Genomic DNA, 24,881 nt, shown 5'->3' on the forward strand with positions numbered 1-24,881 from the left:
ATGCGGCGGTGCGCCCGCTAATTCGGCCGTCGTTCTGCTGGGACGCCGGGCGCGCCCCCCGCGCCGTCCTCGAGGAACTGGCTGTTGCAGAAGGAAGTGCTTTCGTCAAATGCGGCGGAAAACTAACATTTTGTGTGTTGGGAGAGAAGCCGAACGCGAATTCTGCCGTGCTCCTACATTACACTAGTGCCAACGGCCATACAATGATGAATACACCGGTTCTCGTCCGATCACCGAAGTTAAGCATCATCTGGCCCGGTTAGTACTTGGATGGGTGACCGCCTGGGAAACCCGGGTGCTGTTGGCTCTCCTTCTTTTTTTTTTTTTTTTTTTTTTTTCCTTTTTATGTCGCTACTCCTGCCAGCCCTCTTTTCACTTCTGTTGTGACAAATACGTTTCCTCAAGCATTTTAAACTACTGTGATGGTACGAAAACAAAAAACAAAAAAATGAACCAATAAAAAATGGTACTGTTGGCTCCCATGCATTTTTTCCTTTTTAAGTCGCCACCCTGTCAGCAGTCTTCTCATACTACCTTTCTGTTGTGACAAAGATACTTTCTTAAGCATTTTAAACTAATGCAACGGTACGATAATGCGGTAATTAACTCAGTTTGAGGGAGAATGTGCTAACGAAGTTTGCCGGGAAGTCTTTGAAAACGACGAAACAGCACGAATCTGCAGGTGAGCCCTGAAATGCGTCAGCGCCATTGTTGGGCAGCACTGTACAGTTCCAAATTTGATTTGTAATCATAAATTTATTCTTTAGTAGCGTCGTCTAGTCCCGCAGACGTTTGTCGTGCTTGCGCCGTCATATGGACCACGACCCGAGCGGCAGCGAGCGGCAGTCGAGCAAAGTCGGGACAAGTCGGGACGGGGACAGGAATGGTGCGAATGCAGTGCAAACTACGCAGACACCTGGTGTGAGGCGAGGCGAGGAAGCTCACATCGCTACCAGTGGCGCCCTCCAGCACGACACTGCCACACCCTGCACAGGCCCTCCGCTGGACACCAGGGACAAGTTGCGTCCTCCGCTAGTGTCGAAGGCTGCACGCGCCCAGCGAATGACAGGAGGTGCAACGAGCAGCAGTGCGTCTCACACATGCGGCGGTGCGCCCGCTAATTCGGCCGTCGTTCTGCTGGGACGCCGGGCGCGCCCCCCGCGCCGTCCTCGAGGAACTGGCTGTTGCAGAAGGAAGTGCTTTCGTCAAATGCGGCGGAAAACTAACATTTTGTGTGTTGGGAGAGAAGCCGAACGCGAATTCTGCCGTGCTCCTACATTACACTAGTGCCAACGGCCATACAATGATGAATACACCGGTTCTCGTCCGATCACCGAAGTTAAGCATCATCTGGCCCGGTTAGTACTTGGATGGGTGACCGCCTGGGAAACCCGGGTGCTGTTGGCTCTCCTTCTTTTTTTTTTTTTTTTTTTTTTTCCTTTTTATGTCGCTACTCCTGCCAGCCCTCTTTTCACTTCTGTTGTGACAAATACGTTTCCTCAAGCATTTTAAACTACTGTGATGGTACGAAAACAAAAAACAAAAAAATGAACCAATAAAAAATGGTACTGTTGGCTCCCATGCATTTTTTCCTTTTTAAGTCGCCACCCTGTCAGCAGTCTTCTCATACTACCTTTCTGTTGTGACAAAGATACTTTCTTAAGCATTTTAAACTAATGCAACGGTACGATAATGCGGTAATTAACTCAGTTTGAGGGAGAATGTGCTAACGAAGTTTGCCGGGAAGTCTTTGAAAACGACGAAACAGCACGAATCTGCAGGTGAGCCCTGAAATGCGTCAGCGCCATTGTTGGGCAGCACTGTACAGTTCCAAATTTGATTTGTAATCATAAATTTATTCTTTAGTAGCGTCGTCTAGTCCCGCAGACGTTTGTCGTGCTTGCGCCGTCATATGGACCACGACCCGAGCGGCAGCGAGCGGCAGTCGAGCAAAGTCGGGACAAGTCGGGACGGGGACAGGAATGGTGCGAATGCAGTGCAAACTACGCAGACACCTGGTGTGAGGCGAGGCGAGGAAGCTCACATCGCTACCAGTGGCGCCCTCCAGCACGACACTGCCACACCCTGCACAGGCCCTCCGCTGGACACCAGGGACAAGTTGCGTCCTCCGCTAGTGTCGAAGGCTGCACGCGCCCAGCGAATGACAGGAGGTGCAACGAGCAGCAGTGCGTCTCACACATGCGGCGGTGCGCCCGCTAATTCGGCCGTCGTTCTGCTGGGACGCCGGGCGCGCCCCCCGCGCCGTCCTCGAGGAACTGGCTGTTGCAGAAGGAAGTGCTTTCGTCAAATGCGGCGGAAAACTAACATTTTGTGTGTTGGGAGAGAAGCCGAACGCGAATTCTGCCGTGCTCCTACATTACACTAGTGCCAACGGCCATACAATGATGAATACACCGGTTCTCGTCCGATCACCGAAGTTAAGCATCATCTGGCCCGGTTAGTACTTGGATGGGTGACCGCCTGGGAAACCCGGGTGCTGTTGGCTCTCCTTCTTTTTTTTTTTTTTTTTTTTTTTCCTTTTTATGTCGCTACTCCTGCCAGCCCTCTTTTCACTTCTGTTGTGACAAATACGTTTCCTCAAGCATTTTAAACTACTGTGATGGTACGAAAACAAAAAACAAAAAAATGAACCAATAAAAAATGGTACTGTTGGCTCCCATGCATTTTTTCCTTTTTAAGTCGCCACCCTGTCAGCAGTCTTCTCATACTACCTTTCTGTTGTGACAAAGATACTTTCTTAAGCATTTTAAACTAATGCAACGGTACGATAATGCGGTAATTAACTCAGTTTGAGGGAGAATGTGCTAACGAAGTTTGCCGGGAAGTCTTTGAAAACGACGAAACAGCACGAATCTGCAGGTGAGCCCTGAAATGCGTCAGCGCCATTGTTGGGCAGCACTGTACAGTTCCAAATTTGATTTGTAATCATAAATTTATTCTTTAGTAGCGTCGTCTAGTCCCGCAGACGTTTGTCGTGCTTGCGCCGTCATATGGACCACGACCCGAGCGGCAGCGAGCGGCAGTCGAGCAAAGTCGGGACAAGTCGGGACGGGGACAGGAATGGTGCGAATGCAGTGCAAACTACGCAGACACCTGGTGTGAGGCGAGGCGAGGAAGCTCACATCGCTACCAGTGGCGCCCTCCAGCACGACACTGCCACACCCTGCACAGGCCCTCCGCTGGACACCAGGGACAAGTTGCGTCCTCCGCTAGTGTCGAAGGCTGCACGCGCCCAGCGAATGACAGGAGGTGCAACGAGCAGCAGTGCGTCTCACACATGCGGCGGTGCGCCCGCTAATTCGGCGCCGTCGTTCTGCTGGGACGCCGGGCGCGCCCCCCGCGCCGTCCTCGAGGAACTGGCTGTTGCAGAAGGAAGTGCTTTCGTCAAATGCGGCGGAAAACTAACATTTTGTGTGTTGGGAGAGAAGCCGAACGCGAATTCTGCCGTGCTCCTACATTACACTAGTGCCAACGGCCATACAATGATGAATACACCGGTTCTCGTCCGATCACCGAAGTTAAGCATCATCTGGCCCGGTTAGTACTTGGATGGGTGACCGCCTGGGAAACCCGGGTGCTGTTGGCTCTCCTTCTTTTTTTTTTTTTTTTTTTTTTCCTTTTTATGTCGCTACTCCTGCCAGCCCTCTTTTCACTTCTGTTGTGACAAATACGTTTCCTCAAGCATTTTAAACTACTGTGATGGTACGAAAACAAAAAACAAAAAAATGAACCAATAAAAAATGGTACTGTTGGCTCCCATGCATTTTTTCCTTTTTAAGTCGCCACCCTGTCAGCAGTCTTCTCATACTACCTTTCTGTTGTGACAAAGATACTTTCTTAAGCATTTTAAACTAATGCAACGGTACGATAATGCGGTAATTAACTCAGTTTGAGGGAGAATGTGCTAACGAAGTTTGCCGGGAAGTCTTTGAAAACGACGAAACAGCACGAATCTGCAGGTGAGCCCTGAAATGCGTCAGCGCCATTGTTGGGCAGCACTGTACAGTTCCAAATTTGATTTGTAATCATAAATTTATTCTTTAGTAGCGTCGTCTAGTCCCGCAGACGTTTGTCGTGCTTGCGCCGTCATATGGACCACGACCCGAGCGGCAGCGAGCGGCAGTCGAGCAAAGTCGGGACAAGTCGGGACGGGGACAGGAATGGTGCGAATGCAGTGCAAACTACGCAGACACCTGGTGTGAGGCGAGGCGAGGAAGCTCACATCGCTACCAGTGGCGCCCTCCAGCACGACACTGCCACACCCTGCACAGGCCCTCCGCTGGACACCAGGGACAAGTTGCGTCCTCCGCTAGTGTCGAAGGCTGCACGCGCCCAGCGAATGACAGGAGGTGCAACGAGCAGCAGTGCGTCTCACACATGCGGCGGTGCGCCCGCTAATTCGGCCGTCGTTCTGCTGGGACGCCGGGCGCGCCCCCCGCGCCGTCCTCGAGGAACTGGCTGTTGCAGAAGGAAGTGCTTTCGTCAAATGCGGCGGAAAACTAACATTTTGTGTGTTGGGAGAGAAGCCGAACGCGAATTCTGCCGTGCTCCTACATTACACTAGTGCCAACGGCCATACAATGATGAATACACCGGTTCTCGTCCGATCACCGAAGTTAAGCATCATCTGGCCCGGTTAGTACTTGGATGGGTGACCGCCTGGGAAACCCGGGTGCTGTTGGCTCTCCTTCTTTTTTTTTTTTTTTTTTTTTTTCCTTTTTATGTCGCTACTCCTGCCAGCCCTCTTTTCACTTCTGTTGTGACAAATACGTTTCCTCAAGCATTTTAAACTACTGTGATGGTACGAAAACAAAAAACAAAAAAATGAACCAATAAAAAATGGTACTGTTGGCTCCCATGCATTTTTTCCTTTTTAAGTCGCCACCCTGTCAGCAGTCTTCTCATACTACCTTTCTGTTGTGACAAAGATACTTTCTTAAGCATTTTAAACTAATGCAACGGTACGATAATGCGGTAATTAACTCAGTTTGAGGGAGAATGTGCTAACGAAGTTTGCCGGGAAGTCTTTGAAAACGACGAAACAGCACGAATCTGCAGGTGAGCCCTGAAATGCGTCAGCGCCATTGTTGGGCAGCACTGTACAGTTCCAAATTTGATTTGTAATCATAAATTTATTCTTTAGTAGCGTCGTCTAGTCCCGCAGACGTTTGTCGTGCTTGCGCCGTCATATGGACCACGACCCGAGCGGCAGCGAGCGGCAGTCGAGCAAAGTCGGGACAAGTCGGGACGGGGACAGGAATGGTGCGAATGCAGTGCAAACTACGCAGACACCTGGTGTGAGGCGAGGCGAGGAAGCTCACATCGCTACCAGTGGCGCCCTCCAGCACGACACTGCCACACCCTGCACAGGCCCTCCGCTGGACACCAGGGACAAGTTGCGTCCTCCGCTAGTGTCGAAGGCTGCACGCGCCCAGCGAATGACAGGAGGTGCAACGAGCAGCAGTGCGTCTCACACATGCGGCGGTGCGCCCGCTAATTCGGCCGTCGTTCTGCTGGGACGCCGGGCGCGCCCCCCGCGCCGTCCTCGAGGAACTGGCTGTTGCAGAAGGAAGTGCTTTCGTCAAATGCGGCGGAAAACTAACATTTTGTGTGTTGGGAGAGAAGCCGAACGCGAATTCTGCCGTGCTCCTACATTACACTAGTGCCAACGGCCATACAATGATGAATACACCGGTTCTCGTCCGATCACCGAAGTTAAGCATCATCTGGCCCGGTTAGTACTTGGATGGGTGACCGCCTGGGAAACCCGGGTGCTGTTGGCTCTCCTTCTTTTTTTTTTTTTTTTTTCCTTTTTATGTCGCTACTCCTGCCAGCCCTCTTTTCACTTCTGTTGTGACAAATACGTTTCCTCAAGCATTTTAAACTACTGTGATGGTACGAAAACAAAAAACAAAAAAATGAACCAATAAAAAATGGTACTGTTGGCTCCCATGCATTTTTTCCTTTTTAAGTCGCCACCCTGTCAGCAGTCTTCTCATACTACCTTTCTGTTGTGACAAAGATACTTTCTTAAGCATTTTAAACTAATGCAACGGTACGATAATGCGGTAATTAACTCAGTTTGAGGGAGAATGTGCTAACGAAGTTTGCCGGGAAGTCTTTGAAAACGACGAAACAGCACGAATCTGCAGGTGAGCCCTGAAATGCGTCAGCGCCATTGTTGGGCAGCACTGTACAGTTCCAAATTTGATTTGTAATCATAAATTTATTCTTTAGTAGCGTCGTCTAGTCCCGCAGACGTTTGTCGTGCTTGCGCCGTCATATGGACCACGACCCGAGCGGCAGCGAGCGGCAGTCGAGCAAAGTCGGGACAAGTCGGGACGGGGACAGGAATGGTGCGAATGCAGTGCAAACTACGCAGACACCTGGTGTGAGGCGAGGCGAGGAAGCTCACATCGCTACCAGTGGCGCCCTCCAGCACGACACTGCCACACCCTGCACAGGCCCTCCGCTGGACACCAGGGACAAGTTGCGTCCTCCGCTAGTGTCGAAGGCTGCACGCGCCCAGCGAATGACAGGAGGTGCAACGAGCAGCAGTGCGTCTCACACATGCGGCGGTGCGCCCGCTAATTCGGCCGTCGTTCTGCTGGGACGCCGGGCGCGCCCCCCGCGCCGTCCTCGAGGAACTGGCTGTTGCAGAAGGAAGTGCTTTCGTCAAATGCGGCGGAAAACTAACATTTTGTGTGTTGGGAGAGAAGCCGAACGCGAATTCTGCCGTGCTCCTACATTACACTAGTGCCAACGGCCATACAATGATGAATACACCGGTTCTCGTCCGATCACCGAAGTTAAGCATCATCTGGCCCGGTTAGTACTTGGATGGGTGACCGCCTGGGAAACCCGGGTGCTGTTGGCTCTCCTTCTTTTTTTTTTTTTTTTTTTTTTCCTTTTTATGTCGCTACTCCTGCCAGCCCTCTTTTCACTTCTGTTGTGACAAATACGTTTCCTCAAGCATTTTAAACTACTGTGATGGTACGAAAACAAAAAACAAAAAAATGAACCAATAAAAAATGGTACTGTTGGCTCCCATGCATTTTTTCCTTTTTAAGTCGCCACCCTGTCAGCAGTCTTCTCATACTACCTTTCTGTTGTGACAAAGATACTTTCTTAAGCATTTTAAACTAATGCAACGGTACGATAATGCGGTAATTAACTCAGTTTGAGGGAGAATGTGCTAACGAAGTTTGCCGGGAAGTCTTTGAAAACGACGAAACAGCACGAATCTGCAGGTGAGCCCTGAAATGCGTCAGCGCCATTGTTGGGCAGCACTGTACAGTTCCAAATTTGATTTGTAATCATAAATTTATTCTTTAGTAGCGTCGTCTAGTCCCGCAGACGTTTGTCGTGCTTGCGCCGTCATATGGACCACGACCCGAGCGGCAGCGAGCGGCAGTCGAGCAAAGTCGGGACAAGTCGGGACGGGGACAGGAATGGTGCGAATGCAGTGCAAACTACGCAGACACCTGGTGTGAGGCGAGGCGAGGAAGCTCACATCGCTACCAGTGGCGCCCTCCAGCACGACACTGCCACACCCTGCACAGGCCCTCCGCTGGACACCAGGGACAAGTTGCGTCCTCCGCTAGTGTCGAAGGCTGCACGCGCCCAGCGAATGACAGGAGGTGCAACGAGCAGCAGTGCGTCTCACACATGCGGCGGTGCGCCCGCTAATTCGGCCGTCGTTCTGCTGGGACGCCGGGCGCGCCCCCCGCGCCGTCCTCGAGGAACTGGCTGTTGCAGAAGGAAGTGCTTTCGTCAAATGCGGCGGAAAACTAACATTTTGTGTGTTGGGAGAGAAGCCGAACGCGAATTCTGCCGTGCTCCTACATTACACTAGTGCCAACGGCCATACAATGATGAATACACCGGTTCTCGTCCGATCACCGAAGTTAAGCATCATCTGGCCCGGTTAGTACTTGGATGGGTGACCGCCTGGGAAACCCGGGTGCTGTTGGCTCTCCTTCTTTTTTTTTTTTTTTCCTTTTTATGTCGCTACTCCTGCCAGCCCTCTTTTCACTTCTGTTGTGACAAATACGTTTCCTCAAGCATTTTAAACTACTGTGATGGTACGAAAACAAAAAACAAAAAAATGAACCAATAAAAAATGGTACTGTTGGCTCCCATGCATTTTTTCCTTTTTAAGTCGCCACCCTGTCAGCAGTCTTCTCATACTACCTTTCTGTTGTGACAAAGATACTTTCTTAAGCATTTTAAACTAATGCAACGGTACGATAATGCGGTAATTAACTCAGTTTGAGGGAGAATGTGCTAACGAAGTTTGCCGGGAAGTCTTTGAAAACGACGAAACAGCACGAATCTGCAGGTGAGCCCTGAAATGCGTCAGCGCCATTGTTGGGCAGCACTGTACAGTTCCAAATTTGATTTGTAATCATAAATTTATTCTTTAGTAGCGTCGTCTAGTCCCGCAGACGTTTGTCGTGCTTGCGCCGTCATATGGACCACGACCCGAGCGGCAGCGAGCGGCAGTCGAGCAAAGTCGGGACAAGTCGGGACGGGGACAGGAATGGTGCGAATGCAGTGCAAACTACGCAGACACCTGGTGTGAGGCGAGGCGAGGAAGCTCACATCGCTACCAGTGGCGCCCTCCAGCACGACACTGCCACACCCTGCACAGGCCCTCCGCTGGACACCAGGGACAAGTTGCGTCCTCCGCTAGTGTCGAAGGCTGCACGCGCCCAGCGAATGACAGGAGGTGCAACGAGCAGCAGTGCGTCTCACACATGCGGCGGTGCGCCCGCTAATTCGGCCGTCGTTCTGCTGGGACGCCGGGCGCGCCCCCCGCGCCGTCCTCGAGGAACTGGCTGTTGCAGAAGGAAGTGCTTTCGTCAAATGCGGCGGAAAACTAACATTTTGTGTGTTGGGAGAGAAGCCGAACGCGAATTCTGCCGTGCTCCTACATTACACTAGTGCCAACGGCCATACAATGATGAATACACCGGTTCTCGTCCGATCACCGAAGTTAAGCATCATCTGGCCCGGTTAGTACTTGGATGGGTGACCGCCTGGGAAACCCGGGTGCTGTTGGCTCTCCTTCTTTTTTTTTTTTTTTTTTTTTCCTTTTTATGTCGCTACTCCTGCCAGCCCTCTTTTCACTTCTGTTGTGACAAATACGTTTCCTCAAGCATTTTAAACTACTGTGATGGTACGAAAACAAAAAACAAAAAAATGAACCAATAAAAAATGGTACTGTTGGCTCCCATGCATTTTTTTCCTTTTTAAGTCGCCACCCTGTCAGCAGTCTTCTCATACTACCTTTCTGTTGTGACAAAGATACTTTCTTAAGCATTTTAAACTAATGCAACGGTACGATAATGCGGTAATTAACTCAGTTTGAGGGAGAATGTGCTAACGAAGTTTGCCGGGAAGTCTTTGAAAACGACGAAACAGCACGAATCTGCAGGTGAGCCCTGAAATGCGTCAGCGCCATTGTTGGGCAGCACTGTACAGTTCCAAATTTGATTTGTAATCATAAATTTATTCTTTAGTAGCGTCGTCTAGTCCCGCAGACGTTTGTCGTGCTTGCGCCGTCATATGGACCACGACCCGAGCGGCAGCGAGCGGCAGTCGAGCAAAGTCGGGACAAGTCGGGACGGGGACAGGAATGGTGCGAATGCAGTGCAAACTACGCAGACACCTGGTGTGAGGCGAGGCGAGGAAGCTCACATCGCTACCAGTGGCGCCCTCCAGCACGACACTGCCACACCCTGCACAGGCCCTCCGCTGGACACCAGGGACAAGTTGCGTCCTCCGCTAGTGTCGAAGGCTGCACGCGCCCAGCGAATGACAGGAGGTGCAACGAGCAGCAGTGCGTCTCACACATGCGGCGGTGCGCCCGCTAATTCGGCCGTCGTTCTGCTGGGACGCCGGGCGCGCCCCCCGCGCCGTCCTCGAGGAACTGGCTGTTGCAGAAGGAAGTGCTTTCGTCAAATGCGGCGGAAAACTAACATTTTGTGTGTTGGGAGAGAAGCCGAACGCGAATTCTGCCGTGCTCCTACATTACACTAGTGCCAACGGCCATACAATGATGAATACACCGGTTCTCGTCCGATCACCGAAGTTAAGCATCATCTGGCCCGGTTAGTACTTGGATGGGTGACCGCCTGGGAAACCCGGGTGCTGTTGGCTCTCCTTCTTTTTTTTTTTTTTTTTTTTTTTCCTTTTTATGTCGCTACTCCTGCCAGCCCTCTTTTCACTTCTGTTGTGACAAATACGTTTCCTCAAGCATTTTAAACTACTGTGATGGTACGAAAACAAAAAACAAAAAAATGAACCAATAAAAAATGGTACTGTTGGCTCCCATGCATTTTTTCCTTTTTAAGTCGCCACCCTGTCAGCAGTCTTCTCATACTACCTTTCTGTTGTGACAAAGATACTTTCTTAAGCATTTTAAACTAATGCAACGGTACGATAATGCGGTAATTAACTCAGTTTGAGGGAGAATGTGCTAACGAAGTTTGCCGGGAAGTCTTTGAAAACGACGAAACAGCACGAATCTGCAGGTGAGCCCTGAAATGCGTCAGCGCCATTGTTGGGCAGCACTGTACAGTTCCCAAATTTGATTTGTAATCATAAATTTATTCTTTAGTAGCGTCGTCTAGTCCCGCAGACGTTTGTCGTGCTTGCGCCGTCATATGGACCACGACCCGAGCGGCAGCGAGCGGCAGTCGAGCAAAGTCGGGACAAGTCGGGACGGGGACAGGAATGGTGCGAATGCAGTGCAAACTACGCAGACACCTGGTGTGAGGCGAGGCGAGGAAGCTCACATCGCTACCAGTGGCGCCCTCCAGCACGACACTGCCACACCCTGCACAGGCCCTCCGCTGGACACCAGGGACAAGTTGCGTCCTCCGCTAGTGTCGAAGGCTGCACGCGCCCAGCGAATGACAGGAGGTGCAACGAGCAGCAGTGCGTCTCACACATGCGGCGGTGCGCCCGCTAATTCGGCCGTCGTTCTGCTGGGACGCCGGGCGCGCCCCCCGCGCCGTCCTCGAGGAACTGGCTGTTGCAGAAGGAAGTGCTTTCGTCAAATGCGGCGGAAAACTAACATTTTGTGTGTTGGGAGAGAAGCCGAACGCGAATTCTGCCGTGCTCCTACATTACACTAGTGCCAACGGCCATACAATGATGAATACACCGGTTCTCGTCCGATCACCGAAGTTAAGCATCATCTGGCCCGGTTAGTACTTGGATGGGTGACCGCCTGGGAAACCCGGGTGCTGTTGGCTCTCCTTCTTTTTTTTTTTTTTTCCTTTTTATGTCGCTACTCCTGCCAGCCCTCTTTTCACTTCTGTTGTGACAAATACGTTTCCTCAAGCATTTTAAACTACTGTGATGGTACGAAAACAAAAAACAAAAAAATGAACCAATAAAAAATGGTACTGTTGGCTCCCATGCATTTTTTCCTTTTTAAGTCGCCACCCTGTCAGCAGTCTTCTCATACTACCTTTCTGTTGTGACAAAGATACTTTCTTAAGCATTTTAAACTAATGCAACGGTACGATAATGCGGTAATTAACTCAGTTTGAGGGAGAATGTGCTAACGAAGTTTGCCGGGAAGTCTTTGAAAACGACGAAACAGCACGAATCTGCAGGTGAGCCCTGAAATGCGTCAGCGCCATTGTTGGGCAGCACTGTACAGTTCCAAATTTGATTTGTAATCATAAATTTATTCTTTAGTAGCGTCGTCTAGTCCCGCAGACGTTTGTCGTGCTTGCGCCGTCATATGGACCACGACCCGAGCGGCAGCGAGCGGCAGTCGAGCAAAGTCGGGACAAGTCGGGACGGGGACAGGAATGGTGCGAATGCAGTGCAAACTACGCAGACACCTGGTGTGAGGCGAGGCGAGGAAGCTCACATCGCTACCAGTGGCGCCCTCCAGCACGACACTGCCACACCCTGCACAGGCCCTCCGCTGGACACCAGGGACAAGTTGCGTCCTCCGCTAGTGTCGAAGGCTGCACGCGCCCAGCGAATGACAGGAGGTGCAACGAGCAGCAGTGCGTCTCACACATGCGGCGGTGCGCCCGCTAATTCGGCCGTCGTTCTGCTGGGACGCCGGGCGCGCCCCCCGCGCCGTCCTCGAGGAACTGGCTGTTGCAGAAGGAAGTGCTTTCGTCAAATGCGGCGGAAAACTAACATTTTGTGTGTTGGGAGAGAAGCCGAACGCGAATTCTGCCGTGCTCCTACATTACACTAGTGCCAACGGCCATACAATGATGAATACACCGGTTCTCGTCCGATCACCGAAGTTAAGCATCATCTGGCCCGGTTAGTACTTGGATGGGTGACCGCCTGGGAAACCCGGGTGCTGTTGGCTCTCCTTCTTTTTTTTTTTTTTTTTTTTTCCTTTTTATGTCGCTACTCCTGCCAGCCCTCTTTTCACTTCTGTTGTGACAAATACGTTTCCTCAAGCATTTTAAACTACTGTGATGGTACGAAAACAAAAAACAAAAAATGAACCAATAAAAAATGGTACTGTTGGCTCCCATGCATTTTTTCCTTTTTAAGTCGCCACCCTGTCAGCAGTCTTCTCATACTACCTTTCTGTTGTGACAAAGATACTTTCTTAAGCATTTTAAACTAATGCAACGGTACGATAATGCGGTAATTAACTCAGTTTGAGGGAGAATGTGCTAACGAAGTTTGCCGGGAAGTCTTTGAAAACGACGAAACAGCACGAATCTGCAGGTGAGCCCTGAAATGCGTCAGCGCCATTGTTGGGCAGCACTGTACAGTTCCAAATTTGATTTGTAATCATAAATTTATTCTTTAGTAGCGTCGTCTAGTCCCGCAGACGTTTGTCGTGCTTGCGCCGTCATATGGACCACGACCCGAGCGGCAGCGAGCGGCAGTCGAGCAAAGTCGGGACAAGTCGGGACGGGGACAGGAATGGTGCGAATGCAGTGCAAACTACGCAGACACCTGGTGTGAGGCGAGGCGAGGAAGCTCACATCGCTACCAGTGGCGCCCTCCAGCACGACACTGCCACACCCTGCACAGGCCCTCCGCTGGACACCAGGGACAAGTTGCGTCCTCCGCTAGTGTCGAAGGCTGCACGCGCCCAGCGAATGACAGGAGGTGCAACGAGCAGCAGTGCGTCTCACACATGCGGCGGTGCGCCCGCTAATTCGGCCGTCGTTCTGCTGGGACGCCGGGCGCGCCCCCCGCGCCGTCCTCGAGGAACTGGCTGTTGCAGAAGGAAGTGCTTTCGTCAAATGCGGCGGAAAACTAACATTTTGTGTGTTGGGAGAGAAGCCGAACGCGAATTCTGCCGTGCTCCTACATTACACTAGTGCCAACGGCCATACAATGATGAATACACCGGTTCTCGTCCGATCACCGAAGTTAAGCATCATCTGGCCCGGTTAGTACTTGGATGGGTGACCGCCTGGGAAACCCGGGTGCTGTTGGCTCTCCTTCTTTTTTTTTTTTTTTCCTTTTTATGTCGCTACTCCTGCCAGCCCTCTTTTCACTTCTGTTGTGACAAATACGTTTCCTCAAGCATTTTAAACTACTGTGATGGTACGAAAACAAAAAACAAAAAAATGAACCAATAAAAAATGGTACTGTTGGCTCCCATGCATTTTTTCCTTTTTAAGTCGCCACCCTGTCAGCAGTCTTCTCATACTACCTTTCTGTTGTGACAAAGATACTTTCTTAAGCATTTTAAACTAATGCAACGGTACGATAATGCGGTAATTAACTCAGTTTGAGGGAGAATGTGCTAACGAAGTTTGCCGGGAAGTCTTTGAAAACGACGAAACAGCACGAATCTGCAGGTGAGCCCTGAAATGCGTCAGCGCCATTGTTGGGCAGCACTGTACAGTTCCAAATTTGATTTGTAATCATAAATTTATTCTTTAGTAGCGTCGTCTAGTCCCGCAGACGTTTGTCGTGCTTGCGCCGTCATATGGACCACGACCCGAGCGGCAGCGAGCGGCAGTCGAGCAAAGTCGGGACAAGTCGGGACGGGGACAGGAATGGTGCGAATGCAGTGCAAACTACGCAGACACCTGGTGTGAGGCGAGGCGAGGAAGCTCACATCGCTACCAGTGGCGCCCTCCAGCACGACACTGCCACACCCTGCACAGGCCCTCCGCTGGACACCAGGGACAAGTTGCGTCCTCCGCTAGTGTCGAAGGCTGCACGCGCCCAGCGAATGACAGGAGGTGCAACGAGCAGCAGTGCGTCTCACACATGCGGCGGTGCGCCCGCTAATTCGGCCGTCGTTCTGCTGGGACGCCGGGCGCGCCCCCCGCGCCGTCCTCGAGGAACTGGCTGTTGCAGAAGGAAGTGCTTTCGTCAAATGCGGCGGAAAACTAACATTTTGTGTGTTGGGAGAGAAGCCGAACGCGAATTCTGCCGTGCTCCTACATTACACTAGTGCCAACGGCCATACAATGATGAATACACCGGTTCTCGTCCGATCACCGAAGTTAAGCATCATCTGGCCCGGTTAGTACTTGGATGGGTGACCGCCTGGGAAACCCGGGTGCTGTTGGCTCTCCTTCTTTTTTTTTTTTTTTTTTTTTTCCTTTTTATGTCGCTACTCCTGCCAGCCCTCTTTTCACTTCTGTTGTGACAAATACGTTTCCTCAAGCATTTTAAACTACTGTGATGGTACGAAAACAAAAAACAAAAAAATGAACCAATAAAAAATGGTACTGTTGGCTCCCATGCATTTTTTCCTTTTTAAGTCGCCACCCTGTCAGCAGTCTTCTCATACTACCTTTCTGTTGTGACAAAGATACTTTCTTAAGCATTTTAAACTAATGCAACGGTACGATAATGCGGTAATTAACTCAGTTTGAGGGAGAATGTGCTAACGAAGTTTGCCGGGAAGTCTTTGAAAACGACGAAACAGCACGAATCTGCAGGTGAGCCCTGAAATGCGTCAGCGCCATTGTTGGGCAGCACTGTACAGTTCCAAATTTGATTTGTAATCATAAATTTATTCTTTAGTAGCGTCGTCTAGTCCCGCAGACGTTTGTCGTGCTTGCGCCGTCATATGGACCACGACCCGAGCGGCAGCGAGCGGCAGTCGAGCAAAGTCGGGACAAGTCGGGACGGGGACAGGAATGGTGCGAATGCAGTGCAAACTACGCAGACACCTGGTGTGAGGCGAGGCGAGGAAGCTCACATCGCTACCAGTGGCGCCCTCCAGCACGACACTGCCACACCCTGCACAGGCCCTCCGCTGGACACCAGGGACAAGTTGCGTCCTCCGCTAGTGTCGAAGGCTGCACGCGCCCAGCGAATGACAGGAGGTGCAACGAGCAGCAGTGCGTCTCACACATGCGGCGGTGCGCCCGCTAATTCGGCCGTCGTTCTGCTGGGACGCCGGGCGCGCCCCCCGCGCCGTCCTCGAGGAACTGGCTGTTGCAGAAGGAAGTGCTTTCGTCAAATGCGGCGGAAAACTAACATTTTGTGTGTTGGGAGAGAAGCCGAACGCGAATTCTGCCGTGCTCCTACATTACACTAGTGCCAACGGCCATACAATGATGAATACACCGGTTCTCGTCCGATCACCGAAGTTAAGCATCATCTGGCCCGGTTAGTACTTGGATGGGTGACCGCCTGGAAACCCGGGTGCTGTTGGCTCTCCTTCTTTTTTTTTTTTTTTTTTTTTCCTTTTTATGTCGCTACTCCTGCCAGCCCTCTTTTCACTTCTGTTGTGACAAATACGTTTCCTCAAGCATTTTAAACTACTGTGATGGTACGAAAACAAAAAACAAAAAAATGAACCAATAAAAAATGGTACTGTTGGCTCCCATGCATTTTTTCCTTTTTAAGTCGCCACCCTGTCAGCAGTCTTCTCATACTACCTTTCTGTTGTGACAAAGATACTTTCTTAAGCATTTTAAACTAATGCAACGGTACGATAATGCGGTAATTAACTCAGTTTGAGGGAGAATGTGCTAACGAAGTTTGCCGGGAAGTCTTTGAAAACGACGAAACAGCACGAATCTGCAGGTGAGCCCTGAAATGCGTCAGCGCCATTGTTGGGCAGCACTGTACAGTTCCAAATTTGATTTGTAATCATAAATTTATTCTTTAGTAGCGTCGTCTAGTCCCGCAGACGTTTGTCGTGCTTGCGCCGTCATATGGACCACGACCCGAGCGGCAGCGAGCGGCAGTCGAGCAAAGTCGGGACAAGTCGGGACGGGGACAGGAATGGTGCGAATGCAGTGCAAACTACGCAGACACCTGGTGTGAGGCGAGGCGAGGAAGCTCACATCGCTACCAGTGGCGCCCTCCAGCACGACACTGCCACACCCTGCACAGGCCCTCCGCTGGACACCAGGGACAAGTTGCGTCCTCCGCTAGTGTCGAAGGCTGCACGCGCCCAGCGAATGACAGGAGGTGCAACGAGCAGCAGTGCGTCTCACACATGCGGCGGTGCGCCCGCTAATTCGGCCGTCGTTCTGCTGGGACGCCGGGCGCGCCCCCCGCGCCGTCCTCGAGGAACTGGCTGTTGCAGAAGGAAGTGCTTTCGTCAAATGCGGCGGAAAACTAACATTTTGTGTGTTGGGAGAGAAGCCGAACGCGAATTCTGCCGTGCTCCTACATTACACTAGTGCCAACGGCCATACAATGATGAATACACCGGTTCTCGTCCGATCACCGAAGTTAAGCATCATCTGGCCCGGTTAGTACTTGGATGGGTGACCGCCTGGGAAACCCGGGTGCTGTTGGCTCTCCTTCTTTTTTTTTTTTTTTTTTTTTTCCTTTTTATGTCGCTACTCCTGCCAGCCCTCTTTTCACTTCTGTTGTGACAAATACGTTTCCTCAAGCATTTTAAACTACTGTGATGGTACGAAAACAAAAAACAAAAAAATGAACCAATAAAAAATGGTACTGTTGGCTCCCATGCATTTTTTCCTTTTTAAGTCGCCACCCTGTCAGCAGTCTTCTCATACTACCTTTCTGTTGTGACAAAGATACTTTCTTAAGCATTTTAAACTAATGCAACGGTACGATAATGCGGTAATTAACTCAGTTTGAGGGAGAATGTGCTAACGAAGTTTGCCGGGAAGTCTTTGAAAACGACGAAACAGCACGAATCTGCAGGTGAGCCCTGAAATGCGTCAGCGCCATTGTTGGGCAGCACTGTACAGTTCCAAATTTGATTTGTAATCATAAATTTATTCTTTAGTAGCGTCGTCTAGTCCCGCAGACGTTTGTCGTGCTTGCGCCGTCATATGGACCACGACCCGAGCGGCAGCGAGCGGCAGTCGAGCAAAGTCGGGACAAGTCGGGACGGGGACAGGAATGGTGCGAATGCAGTGCAAACTACGCAGACACCTGGTGTGAGGCGAGGCGAGGAAGCTCACATCGCTACCAGTGGCGCCCTCCAGCACGACACTGCCACACCCTGCACAGGCCCTCCGCTGGACACCAGGGACAAGTTGCGTCCTCCGCTAGTGTCGAAGGCTGCACGCGCCCAGCGAATGACAGGAGGTGCAACGAGCAGCAGTGCGTCTCACACATGCGGCGGTGCGCCCGCTAATTCGGCCGTCGTTCTGCTGGGACGCCGGGCGCGCCCCCCGCGCCGTCCTCGAGGAACTGGCTGTTGCAGAAGGAAGTGCTTTCGTCAAATGCGGCGGAAAACTAACATTTTGTGTGTTGGGAGAGAAGCCGAACGCGAATTCTGCCGTGCTCCTACATTACACTAGTGCCAACGGCCATACAATGATGAATACACCGGTTCTCGTCCGATCACCGAAGTTAAGCATCATCTGGCCCGGTTAGTACTTGGATGGGTGACCGCCTGGGAAACCCGGGTGCTGTTGGCTCTCCTTCTTTTTTTTTTTTTTTTTTTTTCCTTTTTATGTCGCTACTCCTGCCAGCCCTCTTTTCACTTCTGTTGTGACAAATACGTTTCCTCAAGCATTTTAAACTACTGTGATGGTACGAAAACAAAAAACAAAAAAATGAACCAATAAAAAATGGTACTGTTGGCTCCCATGCATTTTTTCCTTTTTAAGTCGCCACCCTGTCAGCAGTCTTCTCATACTACCTTTCTGTTGTGACAAAGATACTTTCTTAAGCATTTTAAACTAATGCAACGGTACGATAATGCGGTAATTAACTCAGTTTGAGGGAGAATGTGCTAACGAAGTTTGCCGGGAAGTCTTTGAAAACGACGAAACAGCACGAATCTGCAGGTGAGCCCTGAAATGCGTCAGCGCCATTGTTGGGCAGCACTGTACAGTTCCAAATTTGATTTGTAATCATAAATTTATTCTTTAGTAGCGTCGTCTAGTCCCGCAGACGTTTGTCGTGCTTGCGCCGTCATATGGACCACGACCCGAGCGGCAGCGAGCGGCAGTCGAGCAAAGTCGGGACAAGTCGGGACGGGGACAGGAATGGTGCGAATGCAGTGCAAACTACGCAGACACCTGGTGTGAGGCGAGGCGAGGAAGCTCACATCGCTACCAGTGGCGCCCTCCAGCACGACACTGCCACACCCTGCACAGGCCCTCCGCTGGACACCAGGGACAAGTTGCGTCCTCCGCTAGTGTCGAAGGCTGCACGCGCCCAGCGAATGACAGGAGGTGCAACGAGCAGCAGTGCGTCTCACACATGCGGCGGTGCGCCCGCTAATTCGGCCGTCGTTCTGCTGGGACGCCGGGCGCGCCCCCCCGCGCCGTCCTCGAGGAACTGGCTGTTGCAGAAGGAAGTGCTTTCGTCAAATGCGGCGGAAAACTAACATTTTGTGTGTTGGGAGAGAAGCCGAACGCGAATTCTGCCGTGCTCCTACATTACACTAGTGCCAACGGCCATACAATGATGAATACACCGGTTCTCGTCCGATCACCGAAGTTAAGCATCATCTGGCCCGGTTAGTACTTGGATGGGTGACCGCCTGGGAAACCCGGGTGCTGTTGGCTCTCCTTCTTTTTTTTTTTTTTTTTTTTTCCTTTTTATGTCGCTACTCCTGCCAGCCCTCTTTTCACTTCTGTTGTGACAAATACGTTTCCTCAAGCATTTTTAAACTACTGTGATGGTACGAAAACAAAAAAACAAAAAAATGAACCAATAAAAAATGGTACTGTTGGCTCCCATGCATTTTTTCCTTTTTAAGTCGCCACCCTGTCAGCAGTCTTCTCATACTACCTTTCTGTTGTGACAAAGATACTTTCTTAAGCATTTTAAACTAATGCAACGGTACGATAATGCGGTAATTAACTCAGGTTGAGGGAGAATGTGCTAACGAAGTTTGCCGGGAAGTCTTTGAAAACGACGAAACAGCACGAATCTGCAGGTGAGGCCCTGAAATGCGTCAGCGCCATTGTTGGGCAGCACTGTACAGTTCCAAATTTGATTTGTAATCATAAATTTATTCTTTAGTAGCGTCGTCTAGTCCCGCAGACGTTTGTCGTGCTTGGCGCCGTCATATGGACCACGACCCGAGCGGCAGCGAGCGGCAGTCGAGCAAAGTCGGGACAAGTCGGGACGGGGACAGGAATGGTGCGAATGCAGTGCAAACTACGCAGACACCTGGTGTGAGGCGAGGCGAGGAAGCTCACATCGCTACCAGTGGCGCCCTCCAGCACGACACTGCCACACCCTGCACAGGCCCTCCGCTGGACACCAGGGACAAGTTGCGTCCTCCGCTAGTGTCGAAGGCTGCACGCGCCCAGCGAATGACAGGAGGTGCAACGAGCAGCAGTGCGTCTCACACATGCGGCGGTGCGCCCGCTAATTCGGCCGTCGTTCTGCTGGGACGCCGGGCGCGCCCCCCGCGCCGTCCTCGAGGAACTGGCTGTTGCAGAAGGAAGTGCTTTCGTCAAATGCGGCGGAAAACTAACATTTTGTGTGTTGGGAGAGAAGCCGAACGCGAATTCTGCCGTGCTCCTACATTACTCTAGTGCCAACGGCCATACAATGATGAATACACCGGTTCTCGTCCGATCACCGAAGTTAAGCATCATCTGGCCCGGTTAGTACTTGGATGGGTGACCGCCTGGGAAACCCGGGTGCTGTTGGCTCTCCTTCTTTTTTTTTTTTTTTTTTTTTTTTCCTTTTTATGTCGCTACTCCTGCCAGCCCTCTTTTCACTTCTGTTGTGACAAATACGTTTCCTCAAGCATTTTAAACTACTGTGATGGTACGAAAACAAAAAACAAAAAAATGAACCAATAAAAAATGGTACTGTTGGCTCCCATGCATTTTTTCCTTTTTAAGTCGCCACCCTGTCAGCCAGTCTTCTCATACTACCTTTCTGTTGTGACAAAGATACTTTCTTAAGCATTTTAAACTAATGCAACGGTACGATAATGCGGTAATTAACTCAGTTTGAGGAGAATGTGCTAACGAAGTTTGCCGGGAAGTCTTTGAAAACGACGAAACAGCACGAATCTGCAGGTGAGCCCTGAAATGCGTCAGCGCCATTGTTGGGCAGCACTGTACAGTTCCAAATTTGATTTGTAATCATAAATTTATTCTTTAGTAGCGTCGTCTAGTCCCGCAGACGTTTGTCGTGCTTGCGCCGTCATATGGACCACGACCCGAGCGGCAGCGAGCGGCAGTCGAGCAAAAGTCGGGACAAGTCGGGACGGGGGACAGGAATGGTGCGAATGCAGTGCAAACTACGCAGACACCTGGTGTGAGGCGAGGCGAGGAAGCTCACATCGCTACCAGTGGCGCCCTCCAGCACGACACTGCCACACCCCTGCACAGGCCCTCCGCTGGACACCAGGGGACAAGTTGCGTCCTCCGCTAGTGTCGAAGGCTGCACGCGCCCAGCGAATGACAGCGAGGTGCAACGAGCAGCAGTGCGTCTCACACATGCGGCGGGTGCGCCCGCTAATTCGGCCGTCGTTCTGCTGGGGACGCCGGGCGCGCCCCCCGCGCCGTCCTCGAGGAACTGGCTGTTGCAGAAGGAAGTGCTTTCGTCAAATGCGGCGGAAAACTAACATTTTGTGTGTTGGGAGAGAAGCCGAACGCGAATTCTGCCGTGCTCCTACATTACACTAGTGCCAACGGCCATACAATGATGAATACACCGGTTCTCGTCCGATCACCGAAGTTAAGCATCATCTGGCCCGGTTAGTACTTGGATGGGTGACCGCCTGGGAAACCCGGGTGCTGTTGGCTCTCCTTCTTTTTTTTTTTTTTTCCTTTTTATGTCGCTACTCCTGCCAGCCCTCTTTTCACTTCTGTTGTGACAAATACGTTTCCTCAAGCATTTTAAACTACTGTGATGGTACGAAAACAAAAAACAAAAAAATGAACCAATAAAAAATGGTACTGTTGGCTCCCATGCATTTTTTCCTTTTTAAGTCGCCACCCTGTCAGCAGTCTTCTCATACTACCTTTCTGTTGTGACAAAGATACTTTCTTAAGCATTTTAAACTAATGCAACGGTACGATAATGCGGTAATTAACTCAGTTTGAGGGAGAATGTGCTAACGAAGTTTGCCGGGAAGTCTTTGAAAACGACGAAACAGCACGAATCTGCAGGTGAGCCCTGAAATGCGTCAGCGCCATTGTTGGGCAGCACTGTACAGTTCCAAATTTGATTTGTAATCATAAATTTATTCTTTAGTAGCGTCGTCTAGTCCCCGCAGACGTTTGTCGTGCTTGCGCCGTCATATGGACCACGACCCGGAGCGGCAGCGAGCGGCAGTCGAGCAAAGTCGGGGACAAGTCGGGACGGGGACAGGAATGGTGCGAATGCAGTGCAAACTTACGCAGACACCTGGTGTGAGGCGAGGCGAGGAAGCTCACATCGCTACCAGTGGCGCCCTCCAGCACGACACTGCCACACCCTGCACAGGCCCTTCCGCTGGACACCAGGGACAAGTTGCGTCCTCCGCTAGTGTCGAAGGCTGCACGCGCCCAGCGAATGACAGGAGGTGCAACGAGCAGCAGTGCGTCTCACACATGCGGCGGTGCGCCCGCTAATTCGGCCGTCGTTCTGCTGGGACGCCGGGCGCGCCCCCCGCGCCGTCCTCGAGGAACTGGCTGTTCGCAGAAGGAAGTGCTTTCGTCAAATGCGGCGGAAAACTAACATTTTGTGTGTTGGGAGAGAAGCCGAACGCGAATTCTGCCGTGCTCCTACATTACACTAGTGCCAACGGCCATACAATGATGAATACACCGGTTCTCGTCCGATCACCGAAGTTAAGCATCATCTGGCCCGGTTAGTACTTGGATGGGTGACCGCCTGGAAACCCGGGTGCTGTTGGCTCTCCTTCTTTTTTTTTTTTTTTCTTTTTATGTCGCTACTCCTGCCAGCCCTCTTTTCACTTCTGTTGTGACAAATACGTTTCCTCAAGCATTTTAAACTACTGTGATGGTACGAAAACAAAAAACAAAAAATGAACCAATAAAAAATGGTACTGTTGGCTCCCATGCATTTTTTCCTTTTTAAGTCGCCACCCCTGTCAGCAGTCTTCTCATACTACCTTTCTGTTGTGACAAAGATACTTTCTTAAGCATTTTAAACTAATGCAACGGTACGATAATGCGGTAATTAACTCAGTTTGAGGGAGAATGTGCTAACGAAGTTTGCCGGGAAGTCTTTGAAAACGACGAAACAGCACGAATCTGCAGGTGAGCCCTGAAATGCGTCAGCGCCATTGTTGGGCAGCACTGTACAGTTCCAAATTTTGATTTGTAATCATAAATTTATTCTTTAGTAGCGTCGTCTAGTCCCCGCAGACGTTTGTCGTGCTTGCGCCGTCATATGGACCACGACCCGAGCGGCAGCGAGCGGCAGTCGAGCAAAGTCGGGACAAGTCGGGACGGGGACAGGAATGGTGCGAATGCAGTGCAAACTACGCAGACACCTGGTGTGAGGCGAGGCGAGGAAGCTCACATCGCTACCAGTGGCGCCCTCCAGCACGACACTGCCACACCCTGCACAGGCCCTCCGCTGGACACCAGGGACAAGTTGCGTCCTCCGCTAGTGTCGAAGGCTGCACGCGCCCAGCGAATGACAGGAGGTGCAACGAGCAGCAGTGCGTCTCACACATGCGGCGGTGCGCCCGCTAATTCGGCCGTCGTTCTGCTGGGACGCCGGGCGCGCCCCCCGCGCCGTCCTCGAGGAACTGGCTGTTGCAGAAGGAAGTGCTTTCGTCAAATGCGGCGGAAAACTAACATTTTGTGTGTTGGGAGAGAAGCCGAACGCGAATTCTGCGTGCTCCTACATTACACTAGTGCCAACGGCCATACAATGATGAATACACCGGTTCTCGTCCGATCACCGAAGTTAAGCATCATCTGGCCCGGTTAGTACTTGGATGGGTGACCGCCTGGGAAACCCGGGTGCTGTTGGCTCTCCTTCTTTTTTTTTTTTTTTTCCTTTTTATGTCGCTACTCCTGCCAGCCCTCTTTTCACTTCTGTTGTGACAAATACGTTTCCTCAAGCATTTTAAACTACTGTGATGGTACGAAAACAAAAAACAAAAAAATGAACCAATAAAAAATGGTACTGTTGGCTCCCATGCATTTTTTCCTTTTTAAGGTCGCCACCCTGTCAGCAGTCTTCTCATACTACCTTTCTGTTGTGACAAAGATACTTTCTTAAGCATTTTAAACTAATGCAACGGTACGATAATGCGGTAATTAACTCAGTTTGAGGGAGAATGTGCTAACGAAGTTTGCCGGAAGTCTTTGAAAACGACGAAACAGCACGAATCTGCAGGTGAGCCTGAAATGCGTCAGCGCCATTGTTGGGCAGCACTGTACAGTTCCAAATTTGATTTGTAATCATAAATTTATTCTTTAGTAGCGTCGTCTAGTCCCGCAGACGTTTGTCGTGCTTGCGCCGTCATATGGACCACGACCCGAGCGGCAGCGAGCGGCAGTCGAGCAAAGTCGGGACAAGTCGGGACGGGGACAGGAATGGGTGCGAATGCAGTGCAAACTACGCAGACACCTGGTGTGAGGCGAGGCGAGGAAGCTCACATCGCTACCAGTGGCGCCCTCCAGCACGACACTGCCACACCCCTGCACAGGCCCTCCGCTGGACACCAGGGACAAGTTGCGTCCTCCGCTAGGTGTCGAAGGCTGCACGCGCCCAGCGAATGACAGGAGGTGCAACGAGCAGCAGTGCGTCTCACACATGCGGCGGTGCGCCCGCTAATTCGGCCGTCGTTCTGCTGGGGACGCCGGGCGCGCCCCCCGCGCCGTCCTCGAGGAACTGGCTGTTGCAGAAGGGAAGTGCTTTCGTCAAATGCGGCGGAAAACTAACATTTTGTGTGTTGGGAGAGAAGCCGACGCGAATTCTGCCGTGCTCCTACATTACACTAGTGCCAACGGCCATACAATGATGAATACACCGGTTCTCGTCCGATCACCGAAGTTAAGCATCATCTGGCCCGGTTAGTACTTGGATGGGTGACCGCCTGGGAAACCCGGGTGCTGTTGGCTCTCCCTTCTTTTTTTTTTTTTTTTTTTTTTTCCTTTTTATGTCGCTACTCCTGCCAGCCCTCTTTTCACTTCTGTTGTGACAAATACGTTTCCTCAAGCATTTTAAACTACTGTGATGGTACGAAAACAAAAAACAAAAAAATGAACCAATAAAAAATGGTACTGTTGGCTCCCATGCATTTTTTCCTTTTTAAGTCGCCACCCTGTCAGGCAGTCTTCTCATACTACCTTTCTGTTGTGACAAAGATACTTTCTTAAGCATTTTAAACTAATGCAACGGTACGATAATGCGGTAATTAACTCAGTTTGAGGGAGAATGTGCTAACGAAGTTTGCCGGGAAGTCTTTGAAAACGACGAAACAGCACGAATCTGCAGGTGAGCCCTGAAATGCGTCAGCGCCATTGTTGGGCAGCACTGTACAGTTCCAAATTTGATTT

General features: G+C 51.1%; 23 non-coding genes across 23 annotated transcripts; all 23 read left to right on the forward strand.

The window, feature by feature from the left end:
* The first annotated feature begins 188 nt into the window (after positions 1 to 188).
* Positions 189 to 307, forward strand: LOC124743566. Its single transcript, XR_007010434.1, has one exon. It is a non-coding gene; the product is annotated as a 5S ribosomal RNA (ribosomal RNA).
* A 981-nt stretch (positions 308 to 1,288) lies between these two features.
* On the forward strand, positions 1,289 to 1,407 carry LOC124743567. The gene has a single exon (XR_007010435.1). It is a non-coding gene; the product is annotated as a 5S ribosomal RNA (ribosomal RNA).
* Positions 1,408 to 2,387: 980 nt separating this feature from the next.
* On the forward strand, positions 2,388 to 2,506 carry LOC124743568. Its single transcript, XR_007010436.1, has one exon. It is a non-coding gene; the product is annotated as a 5S ribosomal RNA (ribosomal RNA).
* Positions 2,507 to 3,488: 982 nt separating this feature from the next.
* On the forward strand, positions 3,489 to 3,607 carry LOC124743569. Its single transcript, XR_007010437.1, has one exon. It is a non-coding gene; the product is annotated as a 5S ribosomal RNA (ribosomal RNA).
* A 979-nt stretch (positions 3,608 to 4,586) lies between these two features.
* On the forward strand, positions 4,587 to 4,705 carry LOC124743570. Its single transcript, XR_007010438.1, has one exon. It is a non-coding gene; the product is annotated as a 5S ribosomal RNA (ribosomal RNA).
* Positions 4,706 to 5,685: 980 nt separating this feature from the next.
* On the forward strand, positions 5,686 to 5,804 carry LOC124743571. The gene has a single exon (XR_007010439.1). It is a non-coding gene; the product is annotated as a 5S ribosomal RNA (ribosomal RNA).
* A 975-nt stretch (positions 5,805 to 6,779) lies between these two features.
* Positions 6,780 to 6,898, forward strand: LOC124743572. The gene has a single exon (XR_007010440.1). It is a non-coding gene; the product is annotated as a 5S ribosomal RNA (ribosomal RNA).
* Positions 6,899 to 7,877: 979 nt separating this feature from the next.
* On the forward strand, positions 7,878 to 7,996 carry LOC124743573. Its single transcript, XR_007010441.1, has one exon. It is a non-coding gene; the product is annotated as a 5S ribosomal RNA (ribosomal RNA).
* Positions 7,997 to 8,968: 972 nt separating this feature from the next.
* On the forward strand, positions 8,969 to 9,087 carry LOC124743576. The gene has a single exon (XR_007010443.1). It is a non-coding gene; the product is annotated as a 5S ribosomal RNA (ribosomal RNA).
* A 979-nt stretch (positions 9,088 to 10,066) lies between these two features.
* Positions 10,067 to 10,185, forward strand: LOC124743577. The gene has a single exon (XR_007010444.1). It is a non-coding gene; the product is annotated as a 5S ribosomal RNA (ribosomal RNA).
* A 981-nt stretch (positions 10,186 to 11,166) lies between these two features.
* Positions 11,167 to 11,285, forward strand: LOC124743578. Its single transcript, XR_007010445.1, has one exon. It is a non-coding gene; the product is annotated as a 5S ribosomal RNA (ribosomal RNA).
* Positions 11,286 to 12,257: 972 nt separating this feature from the next.
* On the forward strand, positions 12,258 to 12,376 carry LOC124743579. Its single transcript, XR_007010446.1, has one exon. It is a non-coding gene; the product is annotated as a 5S ribosomal RNA (ribosomal RNA).
* A 977-nt stretch (positions 12,377 to 13,353) lies between these two features.
* LOC124743580 lies at positions 13,354 to 13,472 on the forward strand. Its single transcript, XR_007010447.1, has one exon. It is a non-coding gene; the product is annotated as a 5S ribosomal RNA (ribosomal RNA).
* A 972-nt stretch (positions 13,473 to 14,444) lies between these two features.
* Positions 14,445 to 14,563, forward strand: LOC124743581. The gene has a single exon (XR_007010448.1). It is a non-coding gene; the product is annotated as a 5S ribosomal RNA (ribosomal RNA).
* A 979-nt stretch (positions 14,564 to 15,542) lies between these two features.
* On the forward strand, positions 15,543 to 15,660 carry LOC124743591. The gene has a single exon (XR_007010457.1). It is a non-coding gene; the product is annotated as a 5S ribosomal RNA (ribosomal RNA).
* Positions 15,661 to 16,638: 978 nt separating this feature from the next.
* Positions 16,639 to 16,757, forward strand: LOC124743582. The gene has a single exon (XR_007010449.1). It is a non-coding gene; the product is annotated as a 5S ribosomal RNA (ribosomal RNA).
* Positions 16,758 to 17,736: 979 nt separating this feature from the next.
* On the forward strand, positions 17,737 to 17,855 carry LOC124743583. The gene has a single exon (XR_007010450.1). It is a non-coding gene; the product is annotated as a 5S ribosomal RNA (ribosomal RNA).
* A 979-nt stretch (positions 17,856 to 18,834) lies between these two features.
* Positions 18,835 to 18,953, forward strand: LOC124743584. Its single transcript, XR_007010451.1, has one exon. It is a non-coding gene; the product is annotated as a 5S ribosomal RNA (ribosomal RNA).
* A 982-nt stretch (positions 18,954 to 19,935) lies between these two features.
* Positions 19,936 to 20,054, forward strand: LOC124743585. The gene has a single exon (XR_007010452.1). It is a non-coding gene; the product is annotated as a 5S ribosomal RNA (ribosomal RNA).
* Positions 20,055 to 21,042: 988 nt separating this feature from the next.
* LOC124743588 lies at positions 21,043 to 21,161 on the forward strand. Its single transcript, XR_007010454.1, has one exon. It is a non-coding gene; the product is annotated as a 5S ribosomal RNA (ribosomal RNA).
* Positions 21,162 to 22,139: 978 nt separating this feature from the next.
* LOC124743592 lies at positions 22,140 to 22,257 on the forward strand. Its single transcript, XR_007010458.1, has one exon. It is a non-coding gene; the product is annotated as a 5S ribosomal RNA (ribosomal RNA).
* Positions 22,258 to 23,229: 972 nt separating this feature from the next.
* Positions 23,230 to 23,348, forward strand: LOC124743589. Its single transcript, XR_007010455.1, has one exon. It is a non-coding gene; the product is annotated as a 5S ribosomal RNA (ribosomal RNA).
* Positions 23,349 to 24,324: 976 nt separating this feature from the next.
* LOC124743590 lies at positions 24,325 to 24,443 on the forward strand. The gene has a single exon (XR_007010456.1). It is a non-coding gene; the product is annotated as a 5S ribosomal RNA (ribosomal RNA).
* Positions 24,444 to 24,881: the final 438 nt, after the last annotated feature.

Source organism: Schistocerca piceifrons, unplaced genomic scaffold, assembly GCF_021461385.2.
Source record: "Schistocerca piceifrons isolate TAMUIC-IGC-003096 unplaced genomic scaffold, iqSchPice1.1 HiC_scaffold_2421, whole genome shotgun sequence".
Lineage (NCBI taxonomy): Eukaryota > Metazoa > Arthropoda > Insecta > Orthoptera > Acrididae > Schistocerca > Schistocerca piceifrons.